The sequence below is a fragment of the Myotis yumanensis genome, unplaced genomic scaffold, assembly GCF_028538775.1.
Source record: "Myotis yumanensis isolate MYYU_CA2020_CCGP unplaced genomic scaffold, mMyoYum1.0.hap1 SCAF_8, whole genome shotgun sequence".
Lineage (NCBI taxonomy): Eukaryota > Metazoa > Chordata > Mammalia > Chiroptera > Vespertilionidae > Myotis > Myotis yumanensis.
Window position 1 is genome coordinate 67,379,106 of NW_027223759.1, and position 12,122 is coordinate 67,391,227.

Below are 12,122 nucleotides of genomic sequence, written 5' to 3' on the forward strand. Positions count from 1 at the left end.
TAATTGTCCCAACTCTGTCAACAACTATAGGCAATATACGTGTAAGAAGAAACTATTTCTCTCCGTTATGAAAAGGCATGGATTCCTCAGACTCTGTCTTTCAAGACCCCCCAAATCAGAGTTCTGATTCAAATAGAATTTGGCATCAGTACAAAGAAAGGACTCCCTCCATCAGTGAAAGTTAAATGTCACAAATATCTGCCTAATAATGATAATGAATACTTGTTAGGTAACGTATACATCTTTATAAATTAAGATAGTTATCCAGCACCTCTAAGTTGGTTGAGTGTCATTACCCAAAGAACAGTTTATCTGTAGACAGACTGGATAGCTGATGTGGCTTTAGGCATTTTGAGAGAAGATGCCCTGGACTTTCCTAAAATTGGTCTAGGAAATATTCTGGATGGAGTCTGTTCCCACTGTTAGCATTAGCTATGTAAACATGTATGTGAATCTAATATGTCTAATTGGATCAGTTGTGTAATTTATGTTTATTTATATATTAGCTGCGGAGATTCATATATCCTAATTCTAATTAGGATTCAGACATAGTAACTGGTTTATAACTAAACAGAAAATAATTAATAATTACTTTTTAAGTTATCCATTGAAATTCAGCCAATCAAAATAACTTAATCTGTAGGCAAGGAGAAGTTTGGTTCTCATGCACACACACACACACACACACAAAAAAAAAAACTTTTAAAAAGTTTCCTTTAGACATTTATACACATTTTGGGGTTCCTTTGGTTTGTATTGGATCTGCAAGTGTTCTCATCCAACATGTTGAATGGCAAAACATTAGATTCCCACTTACAGTTTTGCAATCCAATACACAAAACTTACTTTTGCTTGTAACTCAGCTCCCATTGCTGACCATGGAAAGATCGAGTTACATCTAATGTTGTTATTTTTCATTGGTGTGGCTAATCCTGCCAGTGGTGGTGGCATTAGGACTCTGGTAGTTTCTACTTTCACTCTTGAGGGACTACCAGTTACTATAGTTGCCACAAGAAAGCAACGGTAAACAGTAAAGCACACAAAGAAATTGCATGTGTTCACCCTTTTGGTTGTTTAAAACTAACAACCTCATGAAGGTTTTAGAAACTGTCACATAGGTGGACTCCTAACTGCATGGAAAGTTACAAATTGGGGGTTCAGCAAAAAGTGGTTCTTATGGAAAAGGAGAGTTCGGGTGAGGTGAATGTGCATGAAGTACTTGGTAACCAATATGACTCAGATTTCATGGTAGGTACAGCGGCAGAACTCTCTTCTGATAATAAGAAAAGTACTAAACCTTGATGGATACAAAGGACGCAAAATCTCTAAACCTAGAGCAAGAGAGAGCTGTGGTGCTGGGAGCATCAGGAGTGTCTGGTCAGGGGTGCCCCCAGAAGCAGAGCCTGAGGCAAGGACTGGGATGCCTATTGGTTATCACTAGAAATAGGTGTGAGAGAATGGAGAGCATGGAGAGAATGGAGGAAGGATTGGGGCAAATCCAAAGAAGGTGCCATGAGGGCTCATCGGGTCCCTGCTGTTGAAGATGGGCCCTCTGAGAAGCATGCCCCGTGCCTCTCAGGAGGCCTACCCAAAGGGCACGCGGCTGGAACACTTGTCCACAGGCTCCTGCCTCCCATTAATTGAGGGCTGCCCCCGAGGGCGTGAACTCCCCCACATTGCCACACTTAGCTTAAGAAAGCGTGCAGGCTTCTGCTCTTCTGGAAAAGGCCCTGAGGCAGAAATTAGGGAGATTCAGAAAATGTTCTGGAGGCCTGGGCCCGGAGGAACTGTCCACTCACTGAAGCTGTGGCTGAAAGTAGCTGGGGGCTCAGAGGATGGGAAACAGGCCTTCCAAATGTTTGTGCTACAAATAATCCTCACTGACAGCATCTGACAAAAGGCATCCAGACAGGGACAAATGGTTACGGACTGAGTGTTTGTGTCTCCCCAAAACTCACATGCCGAAATCCCAGCACCAAATGTGATGGGATCAGGAGGTGTGCCTGTGGGAGGGGATTAGGTCAGGAGGGTGGAGCCCTCATGAATGAGATCAGTGCCCTTCCATGGAACTAAAGGGACAAGTGCCCTGCTCTCCACCATGTGGGCAAACCTGGCAGGGGCTGCACCAGAGTCTGGCCATGCTGGCACCCTGATCTCAGGCTTCCGTCCTGGAACTATGAGAATTTCCTCTTGTTTATAAACCACACTGTTTATGGGACTTTGTTATAGCAGCCTGAACTGATGCTGGCCCCGAAGATAAATCTGATGTCCTGTAAGTTTTAGCTTAGCTTCTTTCATGGCAACTAGATTATTGTAAACAAACTTAAATGAGATAAAATAGAAATGTGAGGAATAGACTCTTTCCCTCCCAGAAGCCCCTACCAGGATCAGAATTATGAGGGTTTTAAACTCAGCTCCCTATGTAGTCAAAATATTGCCAATGGAAGGACAGATGTGGCTTCGCCAAGATAATATATTCTCATTGCATCATTCGTTTCTCTACCCCTGTAACCACCAAACACCTCCGTCAGAGCCTGATCAGTGTAGGGAAACCAGACCCCTCTGAAGGCGCCATTGTATTAGTCAGGCAGCAATTATGATGCTGGAAATGACAAGTCACAGCTTGCCCCGGGAACCTTAAGGGGGAAATTAAGCTCAGCATTAATGAGTTAAAAAGCCTTTGGTTTCTATTTGAAAGCAGCAAGCTGGTTGGCCTATCTAATCTGACAGTGAAAGGTAAAGTGACTTACAAATGACTATTCATAATTTATAAATAACTAAATGATCCAGTCAATGCATGGTTGCAATATCTACCCAATCAGAGTACCACCTAGGGTTGCCAGATAAAATGCAAACATTGCAGGACATACTTATACTAAAAAAATATATTCATTATTTATCAGAAATTCAAATTTGACTAGGAATTCTTCCTTTTTATTGGCTAAACCTGGCAACTCTAGTGCCACCTCCAAACACATAAAGAAAGAGCAGCTTATTAAAACAAGCCAGTAATAAATGTTCTGGGACATTGTGCTAAAAGTTCTAGGACTTTTAAGTAGCAGCAATATTTCAATAAATTAATGTGTGAATTAACTAACAGTTTACATATTGTTTCCTTAGGCACATTTCTAAAAACTTTCCAAAGCACTTCAAAGATTTATTTTGTCACAACATGGCAATTTGTGTATTGAAAAAAACACTGTGATGGTAAACAGGGAAACTCATTTCAAATAATTTCAAATGAGCTTGCAAAAGACTCCCATGTACTTGTTAAGAGTCAAATATACATACTTTCAAATGTTTTCCTCTGATTCACCTAAATAATCTCTTATAAATAAAATTTAAATCAACTTCTCAATCCCAGCCCAGTTCTGCAGAATTCCCCTCGGAGGAGAAACATCGGACAACCACACGCAGAGTCCCTCCGTTTTCGTTGCAAGTCTTGTTTCAGCTCACCTTCCAAAACAACTCAGTCAAGTAGAAATCTTCTGGCAATTCCCACTTAGAATGGCAAGCAATCCCTGCCTTTTCATTCATTCACTCATTACCCCGCTAAAAAGAGAATGTGCAGTTACCAGAATTTTAGACCATTAGTGCTCCAAGAGTGTTCTAAAGGCAAACCTATAAGGGGAAAGTAAAAACAAATCAAAGTTAATTGTGACTGGCTGGAACAAAATGCTTAAATCGATAGGAGGACAGCTCATCTGCTCATCACTTACCCATTACCTGGGAGACCAATACCTCCTGCTGGGCCGAGTTTTGATACAGATATGCTGTTGCCTGCGCTCTCCAGACGCACAGTAAGGAGGCCCAGCCCTCCCTCTCCGACTCCCTCTCTCATTATCCTCTGCACCTAATCAGCTATTCACTGACTCATTCTTGTTTCTTTCTGGGTTGTATGTCCTTCTCTGCTGTGGGGAGGGGAGGGGGTCATGTACGCAAAGGCACACTACAGAGCTATGAACTTTATTACTACGAAGCTCAGGGCCCTCCTGCAAAGCAGTCAGAGGAGGCACCCGTATCTGCCTTCGAATCACTGTCTTCTTTCAATGACGACTGTGATTTTTTCAGAAACTCCTCAAGTAAGCTACTCCTCCTTTCACAATGCACCCCTTGAAATAACATCTTGTTGTTGAAGAGAAATAAAGCCCTCTAATTTGGAAGTAGTGAGTGTCCCCGGACACTGTCCAGGGGAAGGCCATGGGGGAACAGCAATGGGCTTAGGAAAGCCATGCATGTTCTTAGCTCTCATCAATCCAGGCTGAAGTGTTAGGACAGCGGTTCTCAACCTGTGGGTCGCGACCCCTTTGGCAGTTGAACGACCCTTTCACAGGGGTCGCCTAAGACCATCCTGCGTATCAGATATTTACATTATGATTCATAACAGTAGCAACATTACAGTTATGAAGGAGCAACGAAAATAATGTGATGGTTGGGTCACAAAATGAGGAACTGTATTTAAAGGGCCAGAAGGTTGAGAACCACTGTGTTAGGATAAAGTCCAACTCATCTCTAACCCTCTGCTGCCTCTCAAATGCCCTTCACTGTAGCCAGCATCCCCCAAACGGGATGCAACATGCATCTGCCATTGAAGGGCCGCATGCATCTCTGAATCAGATACACACACAGCAAATTTAAATGTCTGTCTGTCCAGACAGGATGGTTGTATGGAGACATAACCTTTTTTTTATTTCTGACAATTATCCAAATGACAATCTTGCAACTAACTATGCGTTACTGTTGTTATTATTAATTTCCATGGTGGGGTGGGGGAGGCTCACAAAGTTTTGAAAGAACTAATTTTTCTTATTCTATTTCACAATCAAATGGATGTTATGCAACTGCTATCACCATATATTTGCTGGCAATTATCCTCGTTTAGCGTTCTAGCTATTTTTTTTTTTTTTGTAGATTACCTGATGGAAAAGTAGAGAGATGACCACATGTGTATGGCAGCCCATCATGGACGGAACCTACATTAATTGTAGTGTACATAGCACTGTTATTCATAATAACTGGAAAGAACTTAGCCAACTGCACTCAAATAGGCTAAATATTCAAAGGTTAGAAATACAGTTCCCACTTTAAAATTGGAGTGTAAATAAAACAGAAAAGCCTAGGAGCACACTGATACAGTAGGGGAGAAATAGCGCAGCACACAGGATGGACTAGGGGAAAATTGTGATGATGTACAAAAGGGAAACGAATAAGATACATCTGGTAGCCAGCTTTAGCCCTTTCCATTGACTGTTGGCGTGCGTTCCACCTACCGCTTCCTCAATGCATCCTTTTATTATTTTTTTAGGAAAGGTCATTCATGACCAATAACAATGTTACAATGATAGTAAGTGTAGGATTTAAGATCCATTTTTTTAAAGCACCTTTAACAAACATCAAAAAAGCCACCATGGGGTGGGAGGGAGGTAGTTACCTAGCTCACGGTTTTATTTAGTGACAGTTCCACTTTTTCACTCACCGCCTGCAAATCAGCATTTTTAGTGGACAAAGGGCTCAGCAGCGGCCTTATGATTGCTTCTTTTCAAATGGTAATGGCTATCCTAACTCCTCTGCCAGGTTTTTCTAACCAGAGCACAAATTGCAGTTTACAAGGCTCGGAGGGGGGAAAAAAACCTTAGCTGAATATCTTTTTTTTTTTTATTCGACAAACTGACATGTAAATTACCCTTTAAGTGCTCCACTCTAGGACTCTGATCATCTCCTAATTGTCACAGTCAATTGTAGCCAACAGTCTCTTCAATCCCAAGCGCTTTGACAACAAGCACAAGGATCAAAGCAGAATCAGCTCCCTTCAATATCCTTCTGTTTAGGATGCTACAAAACGCCTGAAAGAGAAAGGTGTAAGGGCACTGCTGTAGAGGAAACTGAGAGTAGCAACTATTACAATAGTCATTTTCTCCATCTCTAAAATTATGCTGTAGACGCTGCCTGGTCTCTAACCACATGTGCAGAGCAAACATATAAACCTCCCGGGCAATTAATATGCTCTTAAAGATTAGCCCGATGTGTGAGTTTTACAAACAACCCTGTCTCCATGGCTTAGGAAAACTATGCCAGTTATGGGATAGCAATCGTTTCATAGCAGCTTGAGCATCAAAAACTATTATCAGACATATTCTATATTTAGAGCATCAATTCCCAAGCATACTTTTTATTATTTAGTTTGGTGCCATGATGCACTGCTCCCCCAAACTAAATAGCCCATTGGAAGAGTTTTTATTATTATTATTATTATTATTATTATTAACCTGGAGATGTCCAACTGAAAATGTGCCCTCAAATAAATAAGAAATGTAACATGAAAACTAATTTCAAAAGAATACTGTTTCCCTTCCTAGAGGTAACTCTGTCTTATTGCTTTACTGGGGACAAACTAATTAAAAATCATTACATGATCTACAAACATGATTCCTAAATAAGATGTACTTGCTAGGATCATTCCTTAACAAAATATGACAATTCTTTCAAACTAAAGTAGTTATCATACATCACTAACTTCTTTGAGAGATTATTTATGCTTTTCTCAATAGATAAGAAATTTATTCTATCACACACAGCAATATAAATAATTTGGTGGAAAGAGAAACTTTAATAATAAGTCTGTATAAAATAGCTACTTTAAAAATAACCCAAAGGTTGTCAGGGAGGAAAAAAAAAGGCAAATGGAGAGAAATCAAAGGGGCCTGTGACACTCCCTCTACAGCTGGTCTCATTGTACCAGGTATTACACACATGCAGCGTGTAAGGTCACACGCTGATTGACAGCCTTCCCATGCTGGAGAAAAGAACTGAAGAAAAAAAAAATAAAAGAGGCAGCACGTACCCCAGGTTCCTTTCTCAGCTAGTTCACTCAAATTCCCCTCTTGGGGTTTCCCATCCTCCCCTCAATTTCACCTTGAATTCTGAGGTTTGATTGAAGAGCTCCACGGAAGGGTCTATTACAGATTGAGGAGTGATCCATTTTACATCTGAAGCGCCAAAGAGCTACTTGTGAGGCGTCTTTGAGTGCATTTATCTCACATGTGAAGCTTTCTGCAAAATCAATATGGGTATTTCTCAGTTTGACAAGTCAACATGAAATATCACATAATGATAGAAAAACAGAGCTGTACATTTAAACACACCCAATACAGTTATCTACGACCAAGCTTATAGTCATGACTCATGGATATCCTTGAGTATGCCTAATCTAAACGTGTCCTGAGAGCTGGGCTAAAGTGCACAGAGAGAGAAACTGACTCCTCACCGTGTTTCTGGCTCCTCCTCTGTCCTAACTGACCCAGGGTCTGTGGTGCAGGGAGGGAATGGGCAGGAATCACGGCCTTTGTTCCCAATCTGAGAGTGATATGAGAAGTGGGAAGAAAATAACCAGAGGTGAAAAAGAGGAAGGAAACAGACCGAAGAACTATAAAGAACTTCAAATTTAACTAATTGGCAATAACTGGACAAAATGGTCACCCAAAGAACAGCAACCAGGTCTCAAGTCCCCACAACCACCATAGCCAGCACTGGCAGAATAATTGGCATATTTGCTTCAGTGTCCGACAATCTTTGACTGAATTCCAGGTCTATGTTACCATCTGCATAAGTTTGAGGAAGATAATTTAACTTCTCTAAATCTCTGGTTGTTGTTTGTGTGTGTGTGTGTGTGTGTGTGTGTGTGTGTGTTTCTCAAAATGATATTAATCTGAGTTACCTTATAAGGTTTTGTAAAGATTAAACAAGATGATTCACATAGCACCTGGCACATGGAAAACATTCAACTATTGGTAAATATTGATGAAATTATTATACTTTCCTTAAACCTAACCGCAAGGCCGTTGGAGTTCTAATTAGGTGCCATCTCTACTGTTCCCTGGACCCTTTCCACATGTTTAATGTCCCCAAGTTGTAGATGACAGTCCTTCTCAGAAGGTGTGCCCACCGTATTAACGCTGATGTAGGTCCTAGTAGAGGAGAGCAGACACCCGCTTTCTCTTGTCTTAAAAACAGTCTTCCTCCAACCGGGAACTGTCCCCATCAACCAAGAGTGGCAAAGAGAATCAGAATCAGATGGGGTTTTGAGAAAGGAAAAGAACCCAGGTCTAGAGACCAAATCAGCTGATCAATTCAAACAATGAATGAGGTAAAAAATGCAGCATGTGGTTTTTCTTCATATGCCAATGTGTTATCGTTGAACCTGGGGTTATCACTGTACACTCCCCCACAGGAAGGACCTTCAAGAAAAATAACTCTCCGGAGCGTATTGACAGCCCAGATTTAGTGAAATAGCTCACTGCAGCTGCATATTCTTTTCCATTACATTTTCCTCTGGTCCATCGCTACCCAAGTAGCATTAACACCATCTGTACTTGATTATTTGTGTTTGGATTCACTAATTTGTAGATTGTTTACAACATATTTTAAATTTTAGATGAACTCTCACCACCACTCACAATAAGCCCAGAGTAGGCAAAACATCTGATGTGAGTTTAGAGACATGAAAATTCATGTTAATATCAAAATAATAAAAGCATCATTATATAAAATGCAATTGAAGTTTAAAAACTCTTATCCTATATGTCAAAGTCAAATGATTAAATATAAATGACTTTCTATTTAGTACATGCAGTATTGTTCATTTTTTAGCTACCCTACTGTTCTCCATTATTAAAATTAAGCTATAGCTTTCATTCCAAAACCAAATTAAAATATTTTATTAAATGCTCATATAGAATTACAAGAACAAATTGAAACAATTTCCTACTTAAAAAAAGGCATTTCCTTGAAATTTTTAATTTATTTGTTTTGGACTCAAAATACATTTTTAGCAAGGAAACAAGTTTATAAATGATAATTAAGTTCCCAGATTGACACATCAAAACCAGTTTAATAAAGTTTACCTGAAAAAACGCTAGAACCATGTCTTAAGTGACTCTAGGTAATACAATCTACAAATTTAACCCTGTATGTTGAGATTTACAAAGTATCATCAAACCTTGAGTTTTTAAATTTTGAGACATCAGGCAAGAGATCTGATGGAAAGATGGAACATCCAGGAGTTCAGATGATCACTGTTCTCATCATCACATCAGCACCATCATTATCATTATCATGTCATATTTCGCCCATCATATCAGTGCATGGGAGCTGTGAAGATAATGATGGTAGCCAATAAGATGACACCACATCATCTTGACTTTTTAAAATAAGTGTTGGCAACAGCACCAAAGTGTCAGGACCTCACTCCCTCTGGCACTTAAACCTCTTCCATGATGTTCATTTCCCAACCAGGACCCTGAGCATTTTAAAAATGATTTCCGTTAAGCAAAGTAAGGCTGTGAGATATCACTACCCACATTTCAACATCACCTCCTTCTGGATGTTGCCTTGTACTGTGGCCACACCAGACTCCTTAAGCACAGCTTTGAAAAGTCTAGGGACGGGGTTGGTTAAGGACCTGTTACTATACCTCTTGGCATGCTGGCAGCACCTCAATTAAGTCACAATGTTGAGGTGAATATTTTCCTTTCTAATATCTCCATGGAAAACAATTTCACAATTTCTCTTGGTTAGTTACATATTTCAAAAGTTATCTTCCTTCATTATCAGGTTTTTCGGCCTTATTCCATTCCTGGTTTTGATATTTATTGTAAATCTTCTTACTCAAAACTACGATCGGTACCTGTCTTTTAAGAAGTGCAGGTGTTCCACAAAGTAGCATCCTTATAGTTCAACTAATAAAAACCCTGTGAACACTCATCCCTCTGGTTCATACTTCCAAGTACCCTACAGTTTCAATTTCACCTAAATGACCTCTGACCTCATTAAATTGCAATCACAAAACATATACAGACCCCACTTGAATTGGGGGGAGGAGGAAATGCAGAGTTATCGTTTAATGGGTATAGAGTTTCAGTTTTGCAAGATGAAAAGTTTCTGGAGCTCTGGTGCACAACAGTGTGAATATTCTTACCACTACAGAACCGTACACTTAAAATGGTTAAGATGCCAAATTTTATGGGGTTTTTTTTTTACCACGATTTTTAAAAAGTTTAAATAAAAAATAATGTGGTGAAACTGCTTGGGAAAAAAAACACGCTAGTGCATCAATTCAATAATAAGTGAGTAATTATGTAACATCTTTTAAAAACTGAATTTAGGATATCCTGATTTGTTGTGTTAGGCAGCCAGAATCCTAGATTTCAGTCCTAATTTCTTTTCTATGAGAATGCTGCTTGCAAAATTGCCTATAAGGTGATCAAGTCAAAAGAGACTAACATGTGACCTGACATAGAAGAAATTGCACATGAAAATGCAGGTCAAAACTAAATAAATCAATGAAACTCAGATTATAGAATTTCACTTCTCTTCTGAAAGATTCAGACAGTGAAACACAAGAAAACCCCCACTCCCAGGTGCTCTGCTCTGAGCCGTGGCTACCACACATGATCACCATTTAAATGCTCAAAATTTCACTGAATTTTCAGTGGACCAAATGCAAGTTGAAGCTCATTGAGACGAAAATACTTGGACCCAAACCAGACTAGTTTTCAGTGGTTTCTCTGTTTTTGTAAGAGTAGTTTCACAGTATCTTAACACTCACTTTCTTCGGGGTTGATTTTTTGAAACATTTTACTCTGGTTAAATATTTCACAGTTTTTTTAAAGTTCTGTTACAAAGTAAAGCCTTTTTTTTTTTTTCATGATTCAGGGTCTTAATTCTCTTTTTGAACAAGTTCAGCAAATGTACATTTATTCCACCCAAAGTTAGGAGACAAAAGTAGACAAATAGGAGTGTGGAACAGTGAAGAAAGTTTATGGAAACCACTATCTTTAATTTCTAATCCCACCTCATATACACTGACTGAAATAAATCAAATGCAAAGTAGATGGCTACCTTTTCACAATAAGTTTCCAGAGATTAAATTACAGAACAAAAATAAATAAATATGGTGCACTGGCTTAAAAAAAAATATGAGAATTTTTTCTCTCAATATTCATTATAGTTCAATCATTTGATCATCTAATGGTTTGTTTTAAACATTTATTCTCACATTCTTATAGTTTATTAGATTAGGGGTAGCAAGTCCTTGAAATCCAGTGTGAATTTTAGGCTTGCAATAATATTAATAGTTTTAATAATAATACTTACCTGTGATTAACGTATCTTGGCATTTATATTATCTCCTTAGAACAACCATAAGAGGTATCAATATCCCTCTGAGATATGAGGAAACTGAGGCTTTGAGAGATTAAATAACTTGGCCAAAACCACATACTAAAAATGCTGTGCTCGTATCCACAGGCTCCCCTGCATCTTGATGAACTATCATGAGTGCAGCTTCATTTCAGTGTAGATTGTTCTTCTGCATCATCTGTTATGAACTCTTCCTTTATTTATCTTTTGATAAATGAGTTCCCTCTTGCTTTGGGGGTCTCCTATTTCCCAATAGTTCCTGAATAGAAACCAAATCTTGTACACAGACACTTGTTTTGACTGACTCCATGATTGAACCAAATGTGGTCATTGACCAACATGGCCATTGACCACCAGCAGCAGGTCTCTTTGTTCCACTGCTTCCTCTCCAAATACCGGTAGTCACCAAGCAACCAGGTTACAGACACTCATTACAGAAAGCAGCATCCATAATGACATGTATTTGGAAACCTACCTGAGTTCAGGACCATAATCCCCAGCAAGTCAGGGTATTCCAGAAGACACTGCTTCCCTGGCAAATACCACACGCAACGCCAGTGAAGACGTAAATCCCAGCACAAGGAGCCTGTTCATTTCCCTGCTTCAGACCTGGATTCCTTTCCCGAGACCTCTCTGTGCCCAGGTGAGTATATTTGTGCCATATGAGTGAGGACAGAGAGCAGTCTCACATGTCACTCAGGGCCAGCCTTAGAGTCCAAGAACAGTAAAGCTCAAATCCTAAGGACTCTAGGGCCATGCCGTAAAATTACATATGAGAAAAATGTGTCCAAAGAAGTAAAATGATTTGTTCAAGGTCAGACAGTCAAACCTCAGAGGGAAGGTAGGGGAGGGTGGGGGTAAAGGGGAGAGACCAACCAAAGGACTTGTATGCATGCATATAAGCCTAACCTAACCAATGGACATAG

At 39.6% G+C, this 12,122-nt stretch overlaps 1 long non-coding RNA gene across 1 annotated transcript in view; it reads right to left on the reverse strand.

The window, feature by feature from the left end:
* Window positions 1-3,026: 3,026 nt before the first annotated feature.
* Window positions 3,027-12,122, reverse strand: part of LOC139015704 (uncharacterized) — a 44,320-nt gene continuing 35,224 nt past the window's right edge. Inside the window, exons 2-5 of the long non-coding RNA XR_011472485.1 lie at window positions 7,265-7,353; window positions 6,913-7,050; window positions 5,684-5,843; window positions 3,027-3,621 (exon numbers count right to left, since the gene is read on the reverse strand). This is a non-coding gene — a long non-coding RNA (uncharacterized lncRNA). The remainder of the gene's footprint in view (window positions 3,622-5,683; window positions 5,844-6,912; window positions 7,051-7,264; window positions 7,354-12,122) is intronic.